General features: G+C 40.5%; 1 protein-coding gene and 1 pseudogene across 1 annotated transcript in view; one reads left to right on the top strand and one right to left on the bottom strand.

Annotated features, from left to right (window-relative positions):
- Positions 1-25,318, top strand: part of LOC105499451 (zinc finger SWIM-type containing 6) — a 216,310-nt gene that overhangs the window by 50,793 nt on the left and 140,199 nt on the right. The window lies entirely within an intron of this gene.
- Positions 8,439-9,643, bottom strand: LOC105499448 (large ribosomal subunit protein uL3 pseudogene; annotated as a pseudogene).

Below are 25,318 nucleotides of genomic sequence, written 5' to 3'. Positions count from 1 at the left end.
TCCGTTCAAAACAAATGTAAAATTTACTAGGGCTTTTCATGTGGAAGTGGAATGCAGATCTCTTTCTTGATATAACAAATGAATTTAGTTGTAGCTAACGTGTTATGCTAGTAAAGGTCCACCTGCTAAACTTTTTCTTTTTGGTTGAGCTATAGACAGTAGAGTGATACCGATACATGAGGAAAATGAGAACTGGAATGCAGGCGAAAAGCTGGTCCTTTCCAGATGAATGCAACCAAGACTAGCATCATGTTCATCCGATAGACAAGTGTGGCTGGTGATGGCTGGTCCTGCATGCTATCTCATGCATGCTGATGCCGATTCTCTCCACACATAGCTGTCAGTCATTTGGTGACAACATAGCTGGAAAATGCATCTTTAATATTTTGGATTAGAAAGAGGCAATCCTTTCTACCTCAGTTTTTCTCTGATATTTTTTCAAAGGAATTAAGTGAGTAGTCTGCTGTTCCTTGGCGTGGCACTCCCATCAACATTTGTAATCTTAAGATACATTTTTATTTATGATCAGGGACTCACCTAGAGTTACGTAGCAATTAGTAATAAAATTGACTAGATTCTAATGATGCCAACAATTATTTAATAATTTCTTCAGTTTTCCAAAATACAGCAGTAAAGTCGTGATGCCTTATGTGTAGAAAGAAAAAGTTTGGGCTGGGCGCAGTGGCTCATGTCCATAATCCCAGCACTTTGGGAGGCTGAGGCAGGTGGACCACCTCAGGTCAGGAGTTTGAGACTGGCCTGGCCAACATGGCGAAACCCCCCTCTACTAAAAATACAAAAAAATTAGCTGGATGTGGTGGTGTACTCCTGTAGTCCCAGTTACTTGGAAGGCTGAGGCAGGAGGATCACTTGAACCTGGGAAGTGGAGGTGACAGTGAACTGAGATCGTGCCACTGCACTCCAGCTTGGTTAACAGAGCAAGATTCTGTCTAAAAAATAAATAAAAAAGAAAAAATTTGGTGTTTAGGGTGCATAGGGAAGTAGGTAGAAAATTAGGGAGTTAATTTATAGTAGATTAAGATACAGGGTGTCCACAAAGTCAGAGAACAGGATGCTTTTAAATAACATGCTCAGTGTTATTTTCTTTAACTTCCAAACACCTTTCCAGGTGAAGTTCCTTTAATTTCAAATCAATGAATCTCGTTCTCAACCTGAAAGTGGTACAATAAATACCGTGTCCAAAAAGTCTGGACACACAGGGAAAATTGTGTGTTATTCAGTGATTATCTTACTTAAAAATGTAACCTGCATACTTTAAAAAATAAGTTTATTGTATGTTTATTGAATTTTCAGACACCCTGTATTTTGCTTTTATTTAGGATTTCCTTTCTTTTTAAGTTTCATGCATAGTGCTAAAATAACTAGGTACAGTCAACAAAGAGACTAGGCAGCTGACAAGCAGCCTCCACCCCATTGGGTTAAAGATCTAGGCAGCCTGGAGGTGGGAGGATAATGAAAGGCAGGTGATGGGAGTGGGGTTGGCTTTCTCTTTACCTCCAGCAGCTGGCAGTAGTCATAATTGAAATCTTGATCTTATTTTGAGTGAAAGAAGACCTGGAAAGGTTGCTAAATAACAATATTCTGTTAATACTTTTTTTTTTTTTTTTTTTTTGAGACGGAGTCTCGCTCTCTCACCCAGGCTGAGTGCAGTTGTGCAATCTCAAGTCATTGCAACCTCCGCCTCCCCGGCTCAAGCAATTCTCCTGTCTCAGTTTCCCGAGTAGCTGGGACTACAGGCACATGCCATCACGCCCAGCTAATTTTTGTATTTTTAGTAGAGATGGGGTTTTACCATATTGGTCTGGCTGGTCCCGAGCTCCTGACCTCAGGTGATCCACCCACCTAGGCCTCCCAAAGTGCTGGGATTACAGGGATGAGCCATCACACCTGGCCAGAACTTTTTCTTATATATACTAATACCTTTTGGGATTGATTTAAGTAATAGGACATCTTATTTTTTAAAACAAAAAACTTATGCTAACATCAGTAATATTTCTACTGAGAAAAACTACTGCTTTCCTGACACCTAAGAATCCTGCCAGATAAAATGTTGCTTTCTTTGCTAAAACAGAGCATCTTTGATCTTTGCTGGTAAGAATTCTGAACTGAATAAAAATTTTTAGAACATGCATGGTAGTGAAAAGTATACATAGCCCTTTGAGTCTGGGCAGGGAAGAAAGAAAATTCACAAAGGCTAAAGCAAGCCACCACTCTCATAAAACCTTATGAATGGTTGAGTCTGAATTCCTGAGATTACAGGGTTTAGAAAATGTGAAGATGGATAGGCGACCAATTTGGCTTTAGCGAGAGTATTATTTCTGTTTGCTTGGATAAAACTCAGGTGCCGGTGGGGGGACTTTGAATGTTGATGGAATATTGGAACTTGTGTCCCCCAAACTGCTTAAATCTTAGATCTATTGGACCACATGTAAATGGCCTTCTTTTCGTATTCACTTTTTTTGCTCTGACAGCTTGTAAAAATCTTGGAGGAAACTCCTGCAGTCCTGGGGTTTGACTAAGTGGTCTGTGCAGCCCCTTCCATCTCTAAGGTGCAGTGCAGTCTGTCATTTCTAATGGCAGAACACCATGGACATGGGCAACACATACACTGGGTAATGGTGTTTGGTATATTCTCTTCAAGAAGACAAATATTTTGAGAAAGATTTTCATCAAAAGTGGTAAAAGGGAAACACTTTAGAATCTAACGGAGTTCTCCCAAGCCAGCATGTACTCCTGGGTTGTCCAGGAAAGGCTCCACTCACTCTTGAGTTTGATATCACCTCTATAGATGCCCATAGGTGAAGCTTAACTATTTCAGGGCAGCATGATAAATGAGAAAAATAATGAAAGGCATCCGATTTGACAGAAAGAACACTTAATTTGTAGTTAGACCTGAGTTTAGATTCTGGTTTTAGCCCTTACTACTGTTGTGACCTGGGGCCAGTTACTTAACTCCTGTGGGCCTCAGTTGCATTAATTGAGATAATTTGTTTCTAGTATCTTGGCCCCTGCATTAGCATTCTATCAATGTTAATGCTTTCTCTTTCATTGTCTCATACTAGAATGCACATACTCTGTAGAGCACATACTGTCTTAACATAACCAGGCAGCATAGTTTACTTGGCTTCTTCATTGAAAATCCATTCAGTTCTTTTGGGAGGCTTCCCTTAGCCCCTATGCCCCAGGGTGTGCATAATCCTGCTAGCTACGGTGATGATGTCCACTTTCCTGGGTTTTACGGAGCAGCTATTGGCTCTCTTGTCTTTTGAATAGAGGCAAACACCCCAGACTGTTGGTGCCTGATTGGATTCGACTCATGGCCAGCTTTGGATGTGGGGTTTTCAGTGGGGTTCTTGCACAGGCTCAGGGGAGAGCCCTCCTGATAGCCACACTTCTTGGGGTGGTGGGCACAGGTGGGCATAGGAGGGAATGGAAACTGGCACTGATGCCCAGCAGTTGGACTGTGCTAAAGATGAGAAATATTTGAGGCCTAATCTGCGTTTGGTTTTCATACGTTACATACTAATTAGGAACACATTTCAATGCTTTGAAGTTGTGAAAAGCTCTCCTGCATACATTCCAAATTGATGTTTCTCTGCCCTGGATATGCCATACCTTTAGAGTACTACATCAGGAAAACACAGACTTCAGAAAGACCTTTGGTTTATCCCCAGTGCATCCGTGGACATTTCTTTTCCTGCTTCTGAGTAATTTGCCCTGAGTGGTTTGCCTTTGCTTTGTACCTTCTTAGTTTTTTTCTCTCTCTGTTTGAACAAGGATTAATACTTCTTTTAATTGAACTGTGGCTATTTTACATGGATTGGTGATTGCAAAGCTTTTTGGAGCAGGTGTGGAGCAATGAATAGTCTTTTTAATTTCATTTTTTGATTTACATTTTTTTTATAACCACTTCTGCAACAAATGGTGAAACTCCATGGCTACTCTCTTTTTCCGTCAATGGTTAATGGTTTTTCCATACTCCCCAGCTGCTTATCATGGGCACAGCTGACAAAACCAGAAGAGCCTTTCTAGTAAGGTGAGCTGAGCTGGCATTTGTGTAGGACAAAGGACTTTGGTAGAATTAGGGCTTTGACAAAGCGAACAAATGTAAAGGCAGCTGGAAACTTGAGTGTTGCTAATCAGGAATATATTTTGAGATTCTGAAGTTTCCAAAACATGTGTGTACTTAAGAAAAATAACCCAACAACTTGTGGGTTAATAGATTTTCCTGTTTTAAAAATCCCTTTGTGTGGGTTTTAAAGATGTTTTTCATACTTTTGAACAGTTTACTGTCTCAGAGAACATTACTAGCTCTCATTTTATTTTTGAGGCTCTTTATCCATGTGCTTCTGCCAAATGCCCTCTACCAACTCACTCATTTATGGGCCGGTTCCTTTGTCTTTAGTTAAGACTCTTTTCAAGGGAGCCTTTGCCTTTTGTTGTATTATTTATGATATTGAGAATGAGCACTATATAGAGTTCAAAGGGACTTGTTCTGATTATTGAGAGTTTACTTCTCTGCTGGTAGTTGCTTATGTCAGAAAACAGCATTCTGTGCTAGATTGGCCATCTGCTTTTGGGAGAAATCTACACTTTCCCCAGTCAGCAAATGGGTAATATCAGTAATAAGATACAGTAAATCGGCTGCCCCAACCAAACAGCATATTTACATAAATTACCTGAAAACGAGGGTTGTGTCCATTCCATGTTCTTTTCCATATCTCATGCTGATGAAACTTATGATTATTTTAATTATCACCCCTGCACTAAATAAAATAATGGGATATTTCAAATGTAAGACATTGAGAAAAAGGGCCAGGCGTGGTGGCCCATTCCTTTAATCCCAGCACTGTGGGTGGCTGAGATGGGTGGATTGCTTGAGCCCACGAGTTCGAGACCAGCCTGGGAAATGTGGTGAAACCCCATCTCTACAAAAAAATTAGCCAGGTGTGGTGGCATGCGCCTGTGGTCCCAGCTACTTGGGAGGCTGAGGTAGGAGGATTGCCACCTTGGCAAAACCCCGCCTTTACTAAAAATACAAAAATTAGGCTGGGCACAGTGGCTCATGCCTGTAATTCCAGCACCTTGGGAGGCCAAGGCGGGCAGATCACCTGAGGTCAGGAATTTGAGACCAACCTGGTTAACATGGTGAAACCCTGTCTCTACTAAAAATACGAAAAAAAAAAAAAAAAAAAAAAAAAGGAAAAAACAAACCTGGGCCTGGTGGTGCCTCCCTGTAATCCCAGCTACTCAGGAGGGTGAGGCAGGAGAATTGCTTGAACCCAGGAGGCAGAGGTTGCAGTGAACCAAGATCAAGCCACTGCACTCTAGCCTGGGTGACAGAGCGAGACTCCCTCTTTGGGAAAACAAAAACGAAAAAACACTTTCCTTCTACCTATGTTTTACAGAAGTGTTATTTTGCCCTTTCTCTCTCTCTCTCTCTTTTTTTTTTTGAGATGGAGTCTTGCTCTGTTGCCCAGGCTGGAGTGAAGTGGCATGAACTCTGCTTGCCGCAACCTCTGCCTCTCAGGCTCAAGTGATTCTCATGTCTCAGTCTCCTGAGTAGCTGGGATTACAGATATGCACCATGATGCCCAGCTAATTTTTGTATTTTTAGTAAAGATGGGGTTTCATCATGTTGGCCAGGCTAGTCTCAAACTCCTGGCCTCATGTGATCCACTCACCTCAGCCTCCCAAAGTGCTGGGATCACAGGCATAAGCCAGCGCACATGGCTAAGTGCTGCTTTCTAAATCAATTGTGTGTTTGTGATAGTCTATACTCTCGAACTGTAAGGCAAAGCACTTAACACGTTAAACACTATGAGTATTTGTAAAATTAGTTTGAATTAGTGGCCTGTCAAAGCTATCCTTTGAAAAACAAAACAAAAAACCTACAAAACCATCTCTACTCTCTCCTTTTCCTCTTGGAAGTTGGAACAGTTCACATTTCAAAACCTTGCTTGATTTCTTTAAAAACCTTGAAAATACTTACATCAAGTGCCACATACTGTTATAAAGGCTTTACATGTATTAATTTATTTAAAACTTCCAACAACCCTGTGAGATAGATAAACTAAGGCACAGATATTAAGTAATTTGGCTTTGGTCACACAACTAATAAATGGCGGGGCTAGTATTTGCACACACAGTGGCTCAAAAATATCTATACTCTTAACTACTTTGCTGTGTAGTGACTGAGAGCTTTGAGTTTTCTTGCGTCAGAATTGTGGCTTTGGGCATTTTGCTGCAAGGAAACCTTAAAATGGAGATCCATTCTGTTTGCATCTATTGTTTGAAGTAGGAACAGTTATGAAATCGGACAATTTGATAAAATTGTGGAATTTTGAACTTAGTTCATTAGTCATCAGAAGGACTTTGCCTTTAACGTGATTTTCGAATATTCTAGATCAGTGTTTCTTTATTCTTTGTAACTTAGATCTGTAAATGCATTTTGGTGTACTGGGACACATACTTGCAAACTCCTTTGGGGAGAAGAAATGAGAGAAGAGATGAAAACTGCTGAAAGTTACCACGTGTCAGTGGAATCTTGGTTTGTTCTTTCACCTTTGAGGGCACTCTGTGGGGCTTCCTCTCACCTAGTTGGGGCTTATCTTTTTAGGAAGGTGCTCCCTCACCGGAGGCTTGTTTTCATGGTACCACATTTGTATCCTGAAGTACAAGTATACTGTACTTTTCTTGAAGCTTTAAGAATCCTGTAGCTTGGCTGGGCGTGGTGGCTCACACCTATAATCCCAGCACTTTGGGAGGCCGAGGCAGGCGGATCACAAGGTCAGGAGTTCGAGACCAGCCTGGCCAACATAGTGAAACCCTGTCTGTATTAAAAATACAAAAAATTAACTGGGCATGGTGATGGGCGCCTGTAATCCTGGCTATTTGGGAGGCTGAGGCGGGAGAATTGCTTGAACCTGGGAGGTGGAGGTTGCAGCCAGCCGAGATAGCACCATTGCACACCAGCCCAGGTGACAGTGTGAGACTCAGTCTCAAAAAAAAAAAAAAAAAAAAGAATCCTGCAGCTTGACGGAAAAGCTGGGAAAGCGAGAAAGTCTTCAGTGATTCAAGGTCTAAATGCATTTGGAAATTATCACATGAACTAAAAAATCTTGAATCTCAGAATACAGTTTTGACAGATTTATTAACTGTTCAATGTCTGTTTGCTCTGTCTTTGTGTTGGTCTTCCGGTGCAACTGTCAGTGTTGTCAGTAGAGGTTACAGCAGGCCACAGATGTATCTTGATGAGGACATGCTGGGCAGAGAATAATTTCTTAGCCACGTGCTATATATGCATGAGCCTTGATGTACAAAAGAGCACATGTAGTTTTTGATCTGGGAATGAAAAAAGCAGGTTCTCTGACCAATCTAGGGAATTTCTGTAATGAGAACGTGTCATTAATGACATTTCCTGAGGGCATCTGCAGCATGAGACAGAATAGAATTTTTCTTTCTTTTTTCCATTTGCTCTAGAGTCCCTTTCTTCATCTTCATTCCATATCTCCTTTCCTTTTCTCTGTCAGCCTGCCTGCTTATCTGCCTGGCAGCCAGTCTGCCTGTCTACGTATGCATCCCACCCTCACAAAAGTATTCATGAGCAGCTAGTCTGCTGTAATGACATTGTGACATTTCAGAGTAATCTACCATACTTGTTTTTAAAAATTCATGTTTTTCTGTGCTATTTATTTTGACTAAGAAGGTTGCTGTAATTAACTCATACTTTTTAATACTCTTTTTTTTTTTTTTTGAGACGGAGTCTCGCTCTGTCACCCAGGCTGGAGTGCGGTGGCCGGATCTCAGCTCACTGCAAGCTCCGCCTCCCGGGTTCACACCATTCTCCTGCCTCAGCCTCCCGAGTAGCTGGGACTACAGGTGCCCGCCACCTCGCCCGGCTAGTTTTTTGTATTTTTTAGTAGAGACGGGGTTTCACCGTGTTAGCCAGGATGGTCTCGATCTCCTGACCTCGTGATCCGCCCGTCTCGGCCTCCCAAAGTGCTGGGATTACAGGCTTGAGCCACCGCGCCCAGCCGCTTAATACTCTTATGCCTTTTATAAAGAATAAAATTACTAGAATTCAGAAATAATGTAACTAGCATTGTACTCAAGTCATAATTTTTTAAGATTAGATACCTTCAGATACCTTATTCCCCCAATATTAAATTTGAATCTATGGCAGAAATATTTTTGGTGTTTTCCAAAATATTTTAAAAGTGAAAATATAAGTTCTTATTTGCTTGCACTGTCTCTTCCCCGCTCCTCCTTGAATTTGCCCCTTGCTCTGGAGAACCCACAAAAGAGAAAACTTTTGTGAATGAGCATTGTCAGAATGCTATCTCAAAAATGGTATTTTTTTTTCTAGTGGAAAATAACGTTTAAGACCCCACAAACTGCAAAAACCGTTCCTGGCATTAAGCTCCTTCGTCCTTTGCAATTCAGTCTTTCTTGAGTGGTCCCATGAATGCTGTCTTCTCCTGCATGGTCTGGAAACAAGTCATGGCCAAACTTGGAGGTGGTGTCAATGAACTTAAGGTCAGTCTTCTCCAGAGCCCGCCGTTCAGTCGGCACTGGCAAGGACTTGCGAAGGGTGAGTGAGCACTCGCTTCTTGGTGTCCACCACACAGTCTTTCAGCATGACAAAGTCATTGGCCACTTCACCATAGTGGACAAAGATATCCAGAGGGTGGCTTGTCAGACAGGTCATTGTCAGTGGAGGCATTGTTCTTGATCAGTTTGCTGTCCTTGATAAAGGATCCCTGGCTGATCTTATAGATCTTGTTGATCTCAGTGCAGTGACGGTAGCCTTTCTGCCAAACGCATGCCACAGGGAAGGCCACAGGGGCAGGATACAGGCCCCAATATAGGCCAGCTTGCACAGGCCTCGGTGGGTCTTGCGGGGCAGCTTCTTGGTGTGCCAATGACTGGTGACCCCTTTGTAGCCTTTGCCCTTGGTCATCCTGATGACGTCGATCATCTCGTCCTGCCCAAACACTTGGTTCACAGGTACCTGCTACTCGAGCCTCTTGCAGGCCCAGTCCAGCTTCTTGGCCATGGTGCCTCCTTTCACCTGGATCTCCATCAGGTGGGCCTTCTTCTGGCACAGAGGAAGCAGGCACATCTGGGTGTAGGCAATGCCGCGGATGACTTGGCGGTACTTCTTCATGCTGCCGAAGTCCTTCTCCAGGTGCTTCTTGCCATCCTCATCCTGACATTTCTTGCAGTACTTGGTAAAGGCCTTCTCAGATTTATGCCAGTTTTTATAGAAATGCCTCTTGGACGCATCACTGATGTGCTCAGCCAAGACGATCTTGAAGGTCTGGAGGCCTGGAGGGGTTTGCACGTAGCCCGCAATGCCCATAACCACCATGGGTGGTGTCTCCACAATGGTCACAGCCTCTACCACCTCCTTCTTGTTCACCTTGGATCCTGGCCTGTCGACTTCCTGCACGATGTTGGTCATGCCAGCCTTGTATCCCAGGAAGGCTGTGAGGTGCACCAGCTTGGAAGGGTCATCCTTAGGAAAGCTCTTCACCTTCCCATGATGCTTGCTGCTATGCTTCTGAGTCAGGAAGCTGAGGGACCCATGTCTGGGAGCAGAGAACTTTCTGTGAGACATCACGCCATCAAATCCCGCCGGTAGAGCAAAGAATGGTATTTTCAAAACTTTTTGAGCCAGGGATCCTCTTTGCCATCCAGTGGGCTTTTACAGTTCTACCTTCATTTTGCATATATTTTCCTTCAAGACTGTATTTCCCTGATAGACTGGCATGCATTCGTGTTTTGACATTGAAAATTTGATGAAGTACTTCTTCCAGATAGAACTAAGAAACTGTGAAATTGATAGGGTGACTGGAGTGTTATGTGAGATATCTTTATGTATAGATACTCTAACTTTCAATGTTGTGTTTTCTAGTAGTGTTGATGAATTTGCAGTGATGAGTCTATAGCTTTCTGCTGATTTCTCTAGTATTGGAGAAAGATGGAAAGCAACACATGGTAGTTGCATCCAAACTGGCTACAGACATTCATCTATATACCTTTTTCTTCCGTATCTTTTATCCTGTAAAGTGGCATTCGTGATGAATATGCCTGTTCTGGAGTATGTCTTTAAAAATTTTTTTTAAATGATTATGTGAAAGTCTATCTTTCTGTAGGGAATTCAGGCAACATAGAAAATTGTGAAGGAGCAAAAATCACGGTTAACAGTTTGGTGAGACAGGAGTTGTCACTCTTAACAGTTTCATAATATGCGTGCATGTGCGCCCACATGCACATACCAAAACATACACACGTGTCATTCTCATGATACAATGTGAGTGAAATTGCATAACTTCACATTCTGTTTACCAGCATTTATATATGTGTGTGTGTGTGTGTGTGTGTGTGTATATATATATATATATATAGAGAGAGAGAGAGAGAGAGAGAGAGAGAGATGGAGTTTCACTGTTGTTGCCCAGGCCGGAGTGCAGTGGCGTGATCCCAGCTCACCGCAGCCTCTACCTCCTGGGTTCAAGTGATTCTCCTGCCTCAGCCTCTCAAGTAGCCAGGATTACAGGCATACGTCACCACCCCCAGCTAATTTTGTATTTTTAGTAGATACAGGGTTTCTCCATGTTGGTCAAGCTGGTTTCAAACTCCTAACCTCAGGTGATCCGCCCACCTCGGCCTCCCAGAGTGCTGGGATTACAGGTGTGAGCCACCAAGCCATTGCACCCAGCCCATCAGCCTTTATTTTTTAACTCAATACTTTGGCTATTTTCCCATGTTAATGAATATGATCTAAAAATGGCCATGTTGTGTTCATATATATATATATATATATATAATCTGTTTCTCAATACCTTTAGTATTTAGTTTTTCACTAGTACGAACAGTTCTACACTAAACATACTGGTGTATTCATCTTGCCCACTTACACTCTGAGGACAAATTTCTAGAAGTAGAATTCCTTATAAAATTTTATTTTACATATAGTTATGCTTTATAGGAATATATTGAGAAATGTTTAATTTTTTATAGTCAGCACTCCTAGAAAGCTGATAATTTGTGCCTTTAAAAACCTACTTTTAGGCCAGGCATGGTGGCGCATGTCTGTAATGCCAGCTACTCAGGAGGCTGAGGCAGGAGAATCACTTGAACCGGGGGGGCAGAGGTTGCAGTGAGCCAAGATTACGCCATTGCACTCCAACCTGGGTGACAGAGCAAAACTCCATCTCAAAAAAAAAAAAAAAAAAAAAAGTACTTTTAGATGTAATGTACTGTGCATCCAGTAGGGCAGAAATCATTCAGATCGCTAGACCGACCGAGGGTTCTTGGGTCTGGTTTTTTGTAACTTTTTTTGTCCTCTTTACCTCTCTTCTAAATATGCTGCTTTTAATCGACAGGGGACTTGGAAACTATATAACCAACCTTATTATGTGATGTATAAAGTAGAAGCAAGCAACCCCTGAGTCAAAGTATGTGGAGTGTGCTAGTGGTAGGGGTGGGATAGGAACATTGTTGGCTGGTTGAATTTTGCATAGGTAAGGACTTTATTTTAGTTTGGGGAATATTTATATTGATGGTCTGTTGGATCAAATTATTTCTATTACAGAGCAGCCATTTACTGATGAATGTAGGAGACAAAGTCATATAAATTGAGATAAAAGGCAAGCTCTTATGATTAAAAGAAAATTCCCATCCTTTAGGTTGCACTGGTACTCCCAAGAAGTACTGGTGTAGTGTCTGCCTCCTCACTCTTTCCTTGTGTGGCACATCCCACTTGGAGTGCTCCTTTTTGGGAGAGTGTGCCCTTATCTCTGGACGTGTGCCCTGGGATGTCAGGCAGTGTCTTCTCCAGGGCTGGGAGTGAAGACTCAGCCAAGTCCTGACTGCTTACAGCCTGGCACCCCCAGCATGGGAAGAATTATCTGGCCTGCTAAGCAATATTAATTCTTCTTCCAGTATTGACTGTTTGATTTATACCAGCACTGGGTGAGCCCTGGGAATTCAGAGCTGACTCAGACCTTTTTCTCATCTTCTTGGGGCTCACTGGGTAGAAAGTAAGATGACTTCAAAGCATGTAACTTGATTGACAGCACATTAAGTACCCCCTGAATGGTGTGTATGGTATATATGAGGGGGAAATTATCAATTCTTCCTGGGGATCTGTGAAGTTGTCCAAAAGAGAAAGGGACACTTAGATTCAGTAATGGCAAATGAAAGGAATTAACAAGGCAAATACTGTTAGGAGGGCTTACAGGTGGTTGGCCAGAGGAGGGGGCATGGAAAGGCATTCTAGGCAGCAAGTAAAGCTTGTGCAAAAATGTAGGAGTGTGAAACAGTTATCCCCTTTTTCCAATTCAGATTCTGCACAGCTGCTACAGTGGGCTAAGTGTTAGAGGAGGGTGGTGCAGGCGAGGAGATGGTAGAAGCAGGTCAGACCATAGTGGACCTTGTGTGCCATGGTGAGGAGTTGAACTTGATCCTGTGGGGACAGAAGACTGCCATCATGAGGCTTTAATTAGCTTTGATTTATGGGCACAGTCATGATGAACAAATGATAGCCCATTGTGTTCATTTTGGGGAGTTATAAAATCACTTTTATAAGTTAGGAGATGTGTTAAGCATTAGTACCAGAGGGGGTACATTTATAATGCAACTCATCTTCCCTTCGGTGCTCTCATGGCCTGGAAGGTGAGCAGAAAGAATCCTTTAATAAAGGAGGCACAATTTCAGTCAGATTGTGTAATTTCTCAGTGCTAAGATTACTTCTCTAGGTGGTCCAACCAGGTGAAGGTATAAAGGTGTGTTGGTGGGGGGCCCTGGGTGTGTCCTTGCCCAGTCTTGCCTGACAGCCCAAGACAGGACAGACAGCAGGCTATGTAAAGAGTAAGAGCAGTCTTTGTGCAGTGCAAAAAAAGGCCATTTGCTATGCATTGATTTTTTTCCCCCCATTCATACCTGTACACAGATACGGATCTATCAGGGTGTCATTTTTGAATACTGAGTTAAGCAATATCAGAGTTAAGATAAAAATCAATGGTTTAATTGATTAAATGAGTACCGGGCTACACACAGGATGATAGCTCAGTAACTGAGTTTTTAAAAACATGAGTTTAAAACAAAATGGATTTCAAAAATTGAAAAACACTTGGTTAAAAATCTCTATGTCTTTTGATATATCAGGAAAGATTAATATTTATAATTTCTAATTTATAAATTAAGACATTCTGTTCACTTGACCTTTTAAGCAAAGTTTTATAAGTAAGCCACAATAGGCCATGAACTACATTAGTTATCTGATATTAAAGTGTTCTCAGAGAATTTATTTTCCTACAAAATTATTCAGATGGAGTAAAGAAAATTGCTTTACTCAGTCAGGGTTGGGGTGTAGTGGGCCGTTGACTTTGAATACTTTATTAAGCTCTACATTTTTTTAAAAATGGGAGGTATTGATTTAAGGCATTCTAAATCGTTTATTAGATCAGTATATTGCTTAGAAACTAAAAGATCTGGAGAGTTTGTGCTTCTGTACGAGTCTACAGATAAACCGAGATTGGAAAGTACAATCTGGTGTTTGGAGGCAGGCATGATCTTGGGCGGGGTGAACCAGAGGCTGGGTTTGGCTTCTACTTACACCACCACTGCTAGCTGTGGGCTTTGAATCTATTACTTATCTTTATCACCTTTATCTTCCTCATTTGTAAAATTATCCCAACAACACGTAACCTTCCTGACCGTGCATATTTATTTTGAGAATTGAATGTTTTTTGGCCAGGTGCGGTGGCTCACGCCTGTAATCCCAGCACTTTGGGAGGCTGAGGCGGGTGGATCACAAGGTCAAGAGATTGAGACTATCCTGGCCAACATAGTGAAACCCCGTCTCTTCTAAAAATACAAAAATTAGCTGGGCGTGGTGGCGCACGCCTGTCGTCCCAGCTACTCGGGAGGCTGAGGCAGGAGAATTACTTGGATCAGGAGGTGGAGGTTGCAGTGAGCCGAGATCACGCCACTGCACTCCAGCCTGGCAACAGAGCGAGACTCCATCTGGAGAAAAAAAAAAGAGAATTGAATGTTTTCATTCAAACGTGAATAAAACATTGTATTTAACTTGGAAATTCTGAACAAAGTAAGATGGCAGTGTTGGTGGCAGATTCTTTTTTCAATGGCATAGTGTTATATTCTAGCTTCATTCATGTTGGCCTGGTTTAAATAGTTTACCAAGGTTGGCAGGTTATCTACACTTAAAAATTAATTAAACATTTTAAAATTAAGTTTTTGGTTAAAATTTTTACCTGTTGCTAAATAAAAAATATATAGAAAACACAGATTTTTTTGGGAGAAGGGGGAGTTAAATAAATTATCTTTCTAATGTCTTCCAAATACTCCTTATTAAATTGTTTAAGTGGACATAGTTATTCTCTTAGGAGTATTATAAACATAATAACGATAAATTTGTTTGCCCTTACAGAGTTTAAAATGATTGTTATCAATTTATAGGTTAGGTAGGGAACTGCCTCTCAGAGAGGGTAATGACTTACCAATGATTGTCCCAATATTCAATATTCAGCAGAAAGAAAAGACGTGGAACTAGAACTCAGTTCTGTTGCCATATTGTCAGTATTTGCCAGAATTTGTTTGTTGTACAAAATAACCAGGTTTTTCACTTTTGGACATTGGTTTAGACTCAATCTAAAAACCATTAAATTAGTTCAGGCTGTACCTTCCTATCCCCCAAAAACATTATCCCAGTTATGTGTAATACTGTATATACATCTAAAATGTCTTATAAAAATGTTTTTATGTAATCAAAATGAATTTTCTTAAATTGAAATACATTGGATTTACCACTGACAAATTTGATTTTAATCAGATTCACCTTGAGTGTTATATTAGGGAGTCAGTGAAGTGCCCCCAGAGGGTGGCAATCATGACTATAAATCCTCATTTGGGAGAAAAATGGCAGTTTGTTTTTGTTGGTCTGCATGTGCTGTGAATCATCAGCCCTGCAGTGGGGTCCTCCAGGGACTGTGGCATGCACAGCCCATCAGTGACAGCCAAGCTGTTTTGAGTGACTACTACTACTTTTTTTTTTAAGAGGCAGGTTACTTTGTTTTAAAAACATGAACCTTTAAAAGAATTCCAAAAGTAGTACACACATTGAAAAATATAATGAAACATACTGACGGAAAATGTTAAATGACTCCTAAAATTTTAGCATAGAAGTTATCTCCACCTAAAGTTTGATTTAAATCTTTTGTTCTGAATGACTTCTGAAGGGGATGGAGTCCTTGTTGCCTGTTTAGCTCACTGACTCCAAATGTAGAGAATGGGCTCTATGGTCCAAATCTACTTAATCCACATTGAGAAGGAACAGAAAAGGAGTTTGGTCCCAGTGCCTAACACAGAAAGAAATGAAATTTACCTATTAATGTAACTATTAAGAGACTTCCCACTTTACCTTCAAAACAAAAGGAATATCATTTTCATGCCTATGAAATGAAGACTTTGTGTTCCCTGCTGCCCTGTAAGCCTCTCGTTGCAAAACAGGATCTCAACAGTATTTCAGAGAATGGGACTTCTTGCCATCTGATACCTGTGAAACTCTTAAGTGATCTTGGGCCTTCTCACTTGCTGTGGTTCCAGTTGTTGCGTGCGTGGAGCCTTACAGCAGGGGTCCCCAACCTCCGGGGCCATGGAACCCTATGGGTCCCTGGCGTGTTAGGAACTGGGCCACACAGCAGGAGGTGAGTGGCAGGCAATTGAGCATTACCGCCTGAGCTCCGCCTCCTGTCAGATCAGCAGATATTCTGATTCTCATAGGAGGGTGAACCCTATTGTGCAAGGGATCTAGGTTGCACACTCCTTATGGGAATCTAATACCTGATAATCTGAGGTGGAACAGTTTCATCCTGAAACCATCCCCCTACCCCTAGTTCATGGAAAATTGTCTTTCATGAACCAGTCCCTGGTGCCAAAAAGGTGGGGGACTGCTGCCTTTGTAGCATCAGCTCTCCTTGAGCAACTAGCCAGGCAATGTTGTATAGTACTTAAGATTTGGGGGCCTTAAGTTCTGCATTTGAATCCTGGTTCCAGCACTTAGTAACTCTTGACCCTGGGCAAATAACTTAATCTCTTGGAACCTCGTTTTTCCTCATCTGTAAAATTCGGTAAAAATATTTATCAACATGCTTATAAAGTGCATAGCACAGTATTGTGGTACCTGATTAGCCCCAGCAGAGGTTCATTACAATTTTGATTTTTGGGATTAAAGTAAACATTGTATAATTTCAGTTCTGAGAATAAATTTCTTTGAGTTATGAAGCAAACTGAATTCGTGTACTGGTGTCATTAGGATGCTTTTTAATGAGAGATGGAAGGATGACCTTGAGCTTATGGCGAAGTGGTAGTGCGGGGGCTGAAGGAGAATGAGTTGTGTATAGTTGTTTGTTTATTTATTTATTTAATTTATTTATTTTGGGGACAGTGTCTCGCTCTGTCACCCAGGCTGGAGTGCAGTGTGTGATCTCGGCTCACTGCAACCTCCGCCTCCTGTGTTCAAGCGATTCTCCTGCCTCAGCCTCCCAAGTAGCTTGGACTACAGACGCATGCCACCACGCCAGGCTAATTCTTGTATTTTTTTAGTATAGATGGAGTTTCATCATGTTGGACAGGCTGGTCTCAAACTTCTGACCTCAGGTAATTCGCCTGCCTCAGCCTCCCAAAAGGTTGGGATTACAGGTGTGAGCCATTGCGCCTGGGTGTGTATGTTTTTGTTTGTTTGTTTGTTTTTTAAAGATAATGTCTATTATTTGAAAAATGTATTTTATTTGAAAACACTGAGTTTGTCTAATTATGGATTAAATCCTAATATGTGACTTCGTTGAGAAAATTACTAACATTGGCATTCCAGTTTATCTCACATACTGAAATCTCCTTTTTATTTACCAGAACAGATTCCATCTCTGTCTTTTGACTGAGGTGAAAACATAAGACCTTTTTTTTGCCTTTTCCAGAATCTGTCAACACTTACTGAGTTGGACAGAAGGTTTAAGCACAGTGAGGCTTCATCTTCGTGTTCCTGAGGGACCAGAATCCTCTGGTTACAAAACCCTAAGAGCTAAATTCTTAGTGGGGACACATGTACAGTATCAGTGTACATTCAGGGTTGGTGTTTCTTGGGCTAGCTGAGTAACTATGAACATTACAAAAAGAAATGAAAAACAACCAAAATCTCTTATCCTAAACACTGTAATTGGTTTCTCCAATTTCTACTTCCTACGTCTGAATGAACTTGTAAGAAGAAAATGCTTCCTCTGTAGGTGGCCTGGTCAGGTTGGCCTGATACCTGGAGTGAAAAGAATGGAACAAAGTAAAGAGCACAAATCTGGGACCCTGGAAAACTGCCCTCTAGTCCTGGTTTTGCTGTTTAATGATTGTTATAACTAAACAAGGCAGTTTGCAGATCTGGCTTTAGTTTTTCTACCTGTACACTCGGGGGTGTAGATGATCTCCAGAATTACAGAATCACAGGGTTGGAAGTAGCTTTGTGCAGCCCTCCTAAAGAGCATGGACATGATCTTTGAAGCAGCCTTGACAGGTCGCCATTCCATCTCCATTTGTCTGTGTTCAGCCTTTGCTTGGCTTCTCCTCTAGAGATGGGGAACTGTTGGTTTTCAAGGTAGTTTGGAGCCACTTAGTATTAGGTAGCTTTTCATAGTGTATGCATTCCTTGCCCTCCTGTAGTCCTAATTTTATGTTTTTCATCTTTTATGTGACAAATCTTTAGATATTGAACAAGAATTATGTCAGTTCTCTTTCCAGTTATGCTGCAAAAGCTCTGTCTGCCCTCCCTCCCTCTTTGATGTGATTTCAGACCCTTCACAATTATGCTAGCTTTCCTGAAATGTTCCAGTTTTTCATTGCCACTTTAAAAATGTGATTCTCAGAAAAGCATATAATACTTCCGATAGAATGTGAGCAGCACAGGGCATGCTAAGAAGGTTTAAAAACTGTAATTTCATGAGTACAGCCCAAGTTGATATTTTGTTGTTATTGGTGTCTTTTATAGACAGCATCTGTCTGTGACATCCTTGATGTTTTATTTCACATGGATTGATTGCTCATAAGCAAGGCCTCATGTTATAGATGGGCAGCTTATTTCTTTGGCCCTTGGCAGTACTTTATATTTTTTCTTCCTTTTGTGAGTTATTTTATATCTGCTCCTTGTTCTGCCTGCTGAATTGTTCTGAACCTTTCATCTGCTCTGGGAATTAGTGATCCTGTCAGGCTGTTGTCTCCTTATTATCCTCACTGATCATACATTTGAGTCCATCCCAAGTGATTGATGAAAACGTTGACCAGGGCAAAGTCAAGTAGAGGCTCTTGTGGTAAACTGCTGGGGTCTTTCCACTGTCTACATTTGACTGGTGGGGAACCCTGACAGTGTTTCCAGGCTCCTATTGACATATGTTGTTATTATTGGTTAGATGTAATTTAGATGTAATTTGTCTTGCTCTGAAGTCTTGAACTCAGTCTGTTTTCTCATTAATTTATCGTCTTCTATTTTGAAAATTCTGTATTTGTTTTTATGTTTATACACATTTGGATTTAGTGGCGTTAGCTATTTTCCCCCCGACGATTATTATGTTCTAGTTAGTTTTTGCTTTAGTGGTCTTCATTAATACTGCCACCAACCCCACCCATCTTTTCTTTTCTTTTCTTTTTTTTTTACGTTCACAATCTCCCCATGATTTCCTGCCCTGGAGTGCCTAGTACTGAGTGGTAAATGGGGGTTGGGGTGGTCTTGCTGGTGGAGTAACAGAAGGAAGAAATTTCTTAAATTAAGAAGGTTTCCAGTCTTTCTTCCAGAGGTACCGCTACAAATACATGCCAAGGTTTTTCAAAAGACTGTAACTTTAGACATTTTAAAATATTCTGTTGGAGATAAAGTTTAAAAAGCAATTAATAAAGAGAAACATACTGAAGTGTTACTCCAGATATCCTGATGGATATTGTATGTTGAAAAATTACATTTTAGAAAATAAAGGGTATATAGTTACCCTTTATTATGAGGTTTCATAAAATATCTCATAATTATGAGGTATATGAAATAGGTTAAAAAAATTTGAATGACATTTACCTGACAAATGGCTAGTAAAAAGCATACTGTATAAGAATGTAATGGGATAATGGTGCATCAGAAATACTACATAAATTATCTATCTAAAGAGAGGTGTCAGGGTTTTACATGGAGATAGTTTATAGGGTAGGCCACATCTGTATTATTGTGTTTTGCAACTTGTTCTTTGTAATATACTTAGTTGCATCAAACTATATGACCTTTTCTTAATTTGATGTACTACAAAAGAAACTTTAGCATAAATGTTTTCAAAATAATACCACTGCCCAAATGTCACATTAAGCCAAGCATTTTATGAATCAGCAAGACCAGTCTCCTCTTCCTGCTGTCATTTCTTTTGTCCTTCCCCTTTTCTTCCTCCCGCCAAGTACTTGCATATTTGTGTGCTTATGTTAGCAGCATCCACGCTGATACCTGTTCGCTTTTTTTTCACCCTAGCTCCAGGGGTAAAAGGAGAGACTAAAAAAAAAAAAAAAAATTCTGCAAGTCTTAAATATGGGACAAAATTCAAGGAATTATTTCTTATCTTGTCACCTTTAAAATGTCATTAATGGAACATGTACATCCTGAGTTTGTGGTAACAGTTAGTAGATATTTCTGTGTTTGGGATGGATGCCCTTTAGTGTAAAGTATCAAGCAGCAAATAGAGCACGCACACTGTAGAATTAAAGAACCTTAGAAAAGATGACTATAAAAATTTTAAGTACATTTAGGGGAAGGAATGATTCAATGGAGAGAATGAATTTGAAGATATATCCATAAATGCTTGAAGTTCTAATGTGGCTTTTAGTTACAATAGATCTTTTAAAACTACAATGGAATTTTGCCGTTATGTCACTCATTATAGTTGGAATTCTACTTTAACTAGATTGTCTTCTGATTTATATGAAACCTTAATTGCTTGAAGTATAGACTTAAGTTAAAACTTTTGTAGCATGGATTCCAGAGATTCTAGTTGTTTTTTTTTCCCCCAGGAAGAAAAACAGGAAGTACTATGTCCAGAAACTAATGAAATGAAGGTGTTTTTAATGACGAATTTTCTTCAGACAATAAGATACTGTATGGTTTCTAGATTACAGTGCTTTAGGGCTAATGTGGAAACTGGAACTCCAATATAAGGTTTTGCACTTTAAAGGTTAAGTATCCAGTTGTATCCAATAAAAACTTAGGAAATTTAAAGTTGTTCTTCCCACAATAATTATTACTTTGTCCCTATGGGAATATTTAGAATTTGCATTGTTGGGCATAATGTCTTATTTATATTTCACTGTATTTATAGTTGAACCTTATATCTAAATGAATGAGAGAAATTAACTCATTTTTGTATATAATTTAATTGTGTAGCATTCACTAATTTCTAATGATTTGCACACATGAACAAATCAAACAAAAATCTCTGCTCTTATGTTGTGCACTTAGGTAATATGGGGGTAAATGCATATATCTAACTCTGGATCTCATGGTAAAATTAAGAGAGTAATTGTGCATTGCACCAGGAATAATGTGCTATTCACAAATGGATGTCACTTGCCAAGTTTACACATCTGATTTAGAATAAACAAAGATTTCAGACTTAATTGAGGATGCATGTCTTTGATAGCTTACTTGAGGTAACTCTAGTCCTTTAAGACTATCTTCAAACCATCAGCAGGATTTATTTTAAAAATCCTCCAATTGAGGCAGCCATTTAAAATTGAGTAATTATTCCCTGGGGTCCAGTTCTTTATTATTGAAAGTATAGAGTTTTTAGGGTTTAGAACTCTCTTGGGCTCTTAAAGCCATGTTATTTAGAAAAATTAAAATGTAAAAAATGGCCTAAGATTTCTAAACCATGTGACCTGTGGTCAGTCCTGTTTCTCTTGCTATAGAGCAGGGAACCATTGTAAACAGGAAAATTCTAATCCATATGCAGCTAGCAACTTCAGCCTTTCACAGACTAACAACTAAGACCACTAGGAGCCCTATAGCTCCTTTATTTCTCGCATGGGTGCCTCATCACATGGAGGCCAGGGAAGAAGGAGCCTGGGAAAAGGAACACTTTGTCTTCAGATTTAGAAAGCACACTTGGAAAAGAAAAGAGAATCTTTTGAATAAAATCAGAAGGGAATACACGTCTGTAAACAAGATTCTGGAATCGTACAAAATAATTTATGCTTAGACTCTTTGCGTGTGAGTTGAAAACTTTTTTGGCCAGTGTAGATTTTTGTCATAAGAGGAAGCAGTTTTTAATGCACAGCTCTTAGTTTTCAATCTTGGGAGCTGCTTGATAATTAAGTGATGTTTTTGACAGTGAGGAAATTAAATTATGTGGGAATTCAGTCCCTGAAGTATATTTTTGAGTAGCCTTCCTTGGATAGTTTAACTGTAGTCTTGTCTGGCCAGAGATGAATTAGGTGATTTCTTGAGGTCTCTTCAGTAGCCATCCTGGGAGGTTTAGAAAAGGATTTTTTTTTTTTTTTTTTGAGGTGGAGTTTTGCTCTGCCGCCCAGGCTGGAGTGCAGTGGCGCTATCTTGGCTCACTGCAAGCTCCGCCTCCCGGGTTCACGCCATTCTCCTGCCTCAGCCTCCCGCATAGCTGGGACTACGGGTGCCTGCCACCACGCCCGGCTAATTTTTGTATTTTTAGTAGAGATGGGGTTTCACTGTATTAGCCAGGATTTTAAAAAAGTATTTTTTATACCACAGGAAAACTTTCCTTCCTGTTTCCTCACTTACTAGTTGCATTCTTAAAATGATTGCATTTTTTCCCCTTGTTCCCAATGGTTAAATTTCATTTACTTTCTGATCTTTAGGGGAAAGAATGGCATAAATTGAGGCAGGTGAAAAATTTCAAAGGGCTGCCATCGCCCTCTTGAAGTTCACATTGTCTCCAGCTCCTCTAAGCCTTGGCTACCACCTCTCAAGGCAAACTCCCATCCCTGTTTTGTTGTCTTTGGTTAGGATTTGTTGGTAGGCAGTGGACCTTATGGTAGAGGAGGGAAGATGAACTTTAAAGAGAAAAGTTCTATAGCCACTATTGCTATAGCTTTTGCTCTTGCTGTTCTTTTCTGCCAGTAGCTGCCTCTTTGTTTGCTGGGAGAGAAGTAGGAGAGAGAAGGTAAGTCCAAGAGAGGAGAGGGATTTCACCGCCTCCTTTAGACTCCTTGTTCCTTTCATGGCTCTGCCCCATCTTCTCATTTTCCAAACATCCCAATCACCTAGGGAGGGAGGGTTGTTTTTTTGTCTTTTGGTTTTTGGTTGTTTTTATAAAATACAATTCTTGGGCCCCATGTTTAGCTATTATACTTAAGGAAGTCTGGGGCTTGAGTCCTGAGAATCTGTGTATTTCTTGAGTTATGCAGGTAATTTTGATGCCCAGTTAGATTTGAGAACTGTAGGATATGTTTCCCACTCTAACCTTTGGAAGTCAGGGTCCTAAGTTATAGGAGTCAATACCAGTAGCAGAAATGATTGGGCTTACAATATGACAAATAGGGCCATAAATACCAAGGGTTCCTGAACCAACAGCCAGAGCTTCTAGGAGTGCGAGACCAGTTGAACTTAACTGTAATTATCCTGTTGTGGGGGTTAGTTGCTATAATAGCTATATTTAAGGTGTATTAACTTTTGTCTTCTTTTATATTCCTTTTAATTTGTTGATGGAAAGCTGTGTTTGTACATATGGTGGGTATACTGGTAACCTCCAACCCCCAAAGATGGGATTAATACAAAATATATAGTTTGTTCACATAAGTGGGATGTCTTAACTAGATTTTTAAAATAAATAGGATCTACATTTTTCTTCTTTGTAGTGGCCTGTCTAGTGGAGTATAGTTTCTTTCATCTTTGTATTAGTGAGAATTTAAATATATTTTGATGGCATTTCTCTTTTACATTCTTCACCACAACCACCATTATCATCATGGAGAGGCTAATAGACTTTATGAGGGGCTAACTCCTCAGAGGAGGAAGAAATTATGGAGGTGGCATTTGAGCTGAGCCTTTAAAAGATGAGAGAAGATCTGCATTAGAGACTGGTATTTTCTGTTCTTGGGAGGATATTCCAGATACAGGAAAACTTGAGCAAAGACAACAGGCATGTTTGAAAAACAGCAGGCTTTGTTTCCATGAGGCCAAAGTGTAGGCTCTGTAAAACACAAGAGTAGAAGAGTAGATTAGGGACAGAGTGTCAAGAGTTTGAAAGTCATTTCTGTTTGGACTTTATTCTCAGTGTCATAGTTTCTATATAGAAAGGGGCTCAGAGATTAAAAGAGTAACTCCATAAAAATAATTGTAGCACCACATATTATTTGAAAGATTAAAGTCTTTTATTTGAATTATATTTCAGAACCTTAAAAATATGTATGTGCATGTATACGTATCACACAAAGAAAATACCTTTGAAGACTTTCTCTTTATATATATAGTCTGTGGTCCTGTGAGGTCTGGGGCTTGAGACTACTGTGAAATAAATGATAACCTTGTCATTCAGTAGACAGCCTGAGCTATATTAGGGTCTTCTGCATCTCAGGGTTGGAGGCTTCTCCGTGCTTTAGCAGAATTTCTCTTCCCTCCAGTCTTGGCCTCCCTCGTTAACACACAGGAACTTTAAACTTTATGTCTGCAGGTCTGTGTCATTTTGCTATCTCTTTAGGGAACCACCTGCCTAACCTTATGAGGTGCTGTTCAAAACTGGTTCTGCTCTTTTCAGCAACTGATCATTGTTGCATATCACTGTCTTTTAACATCTACTAAAGCTGAAAACATTTGTATACTTAATATATTAATAGTATATTACTTGTTTATCAGTATGATGGTTTACATAAATGTAAAGCCCATAATTTTTTTTTTTTTTGAGACAGAGTCTCTTACTATCGCCCAGGCTGGAGTACAGTGGCACAATCTCAGCTTACTGAACCTCTGCCTCCTGGGTTCAAGCGATTCTTCTACCTCAGCCTCCCGAATAGCTGGGACTACAGGTGCACGCCACCATGCCCAGTTAATTTTTGTATTTTTAAATAGAGACGGGGTTTCACAATATTGGCCAGGATGGTCTTGATCTGTTGACCTCGTGATCTGCCCGCCTTGGCTTCCCAAAGTGCTGGGATTACAGGCATGAGCCACTGGCGCCCAGCCAAAGCCTAGAAATTTTATAGGGACTTGGTGTAGTAATTCCTAACAGATATTGAAAGAAAGGTAAAAATTAGTTGAAAGGACTAGATCATCCTCATTCCTCACTCATTTTTCCTTAAAGAATGTATTAAAAGGCAAAGTTGTCTACAGTCTGTATCAAAATTTTGCTTTAACAATGTTTTCAACATTTTACATCTTTCTGGTAATTATATGAAGTCTATGAAGACTAAAAATCTCTGTCGTAATTGGTCAGAAGTAATACTACTTCTTCTTCTTTGTTTTTTTTTTTTTTTTTGAGACAGAGTTTCACTCTGTCGCCCAGGCTGGAGTGCAGTGGCATGATCTCGGCTCACTGCAATCTCTGCCTCCCGGATTCATGCCATTCTCCTGCCTCAGCCTCCCGAGTAGCTGGGACTACAGGTGCCCACCGCCACGCCTGGCTGATTTTTTGTATTTTTAGTAGAGATGGGATTTCATCGTGTGTTAGCCAGGAGGATGGTCTTGATCTCCTGAGCTCATAATCCGCCCACCTTGGCCTCCCAAAGTGCTGGAATTACAGGTGTGAGCCACTGCGCCCAGCCCCGGAAGTAATATTTCTGAGTGGATATTTGTTTTCAAAAAGCCTAAGTCTTTAAAGGTGGCATATGATACTATTATTTATCTCAGAAATTATTTATTTATTTATTTATTTATTTATTTATTTATTTATTTTGAGACAGAGTCTCACTCTGTCACCCAGGCTGGAGTGCAGTGACGTGATCTCGGCTCACTGCAGCCTCTTGCCTCCCGGGTTCAAGCAATTCTCCTGCCTCAGCCTCCTGAGTAGCTGGGATTACAGGCGCCCGCCACCATGCCTGCCTAATTTTTATATTTTTAGTAGAGACGGCTTTTGCCATATTGGCCAGGCTGGTCTCGAACTCCTGACCTCAGGTGATCTACCCACCTCAGCCTCCCAAAGTGCTGGGATTACAGGTGTGAGCCACTGTGCCTGGGCTCTCAGAAATCTTAAAAAGGATTTAGTTTCATTTAAAAATAACAAGCACAGTTCCACAA

This window comes from Macaca nemestrina, chromosome 6 (genome assembly GCF_043159975.1).
Source record: "Macaca nemestrina isolate mMacNem1 chromosome 6, mMacNem.hap1, whole genome shotgun sequence".
NCBI lineage: Eukaryota > Metazoa > Chordata > Mammalia > Primates > Cercopithecidae > Macaca > Macaca nemestrina.
The sequence above is the reverse complement of the archived record's forward strand: the minus strand, read 5'-3'. Positions and strand labels throughout refer to the sequence as shown.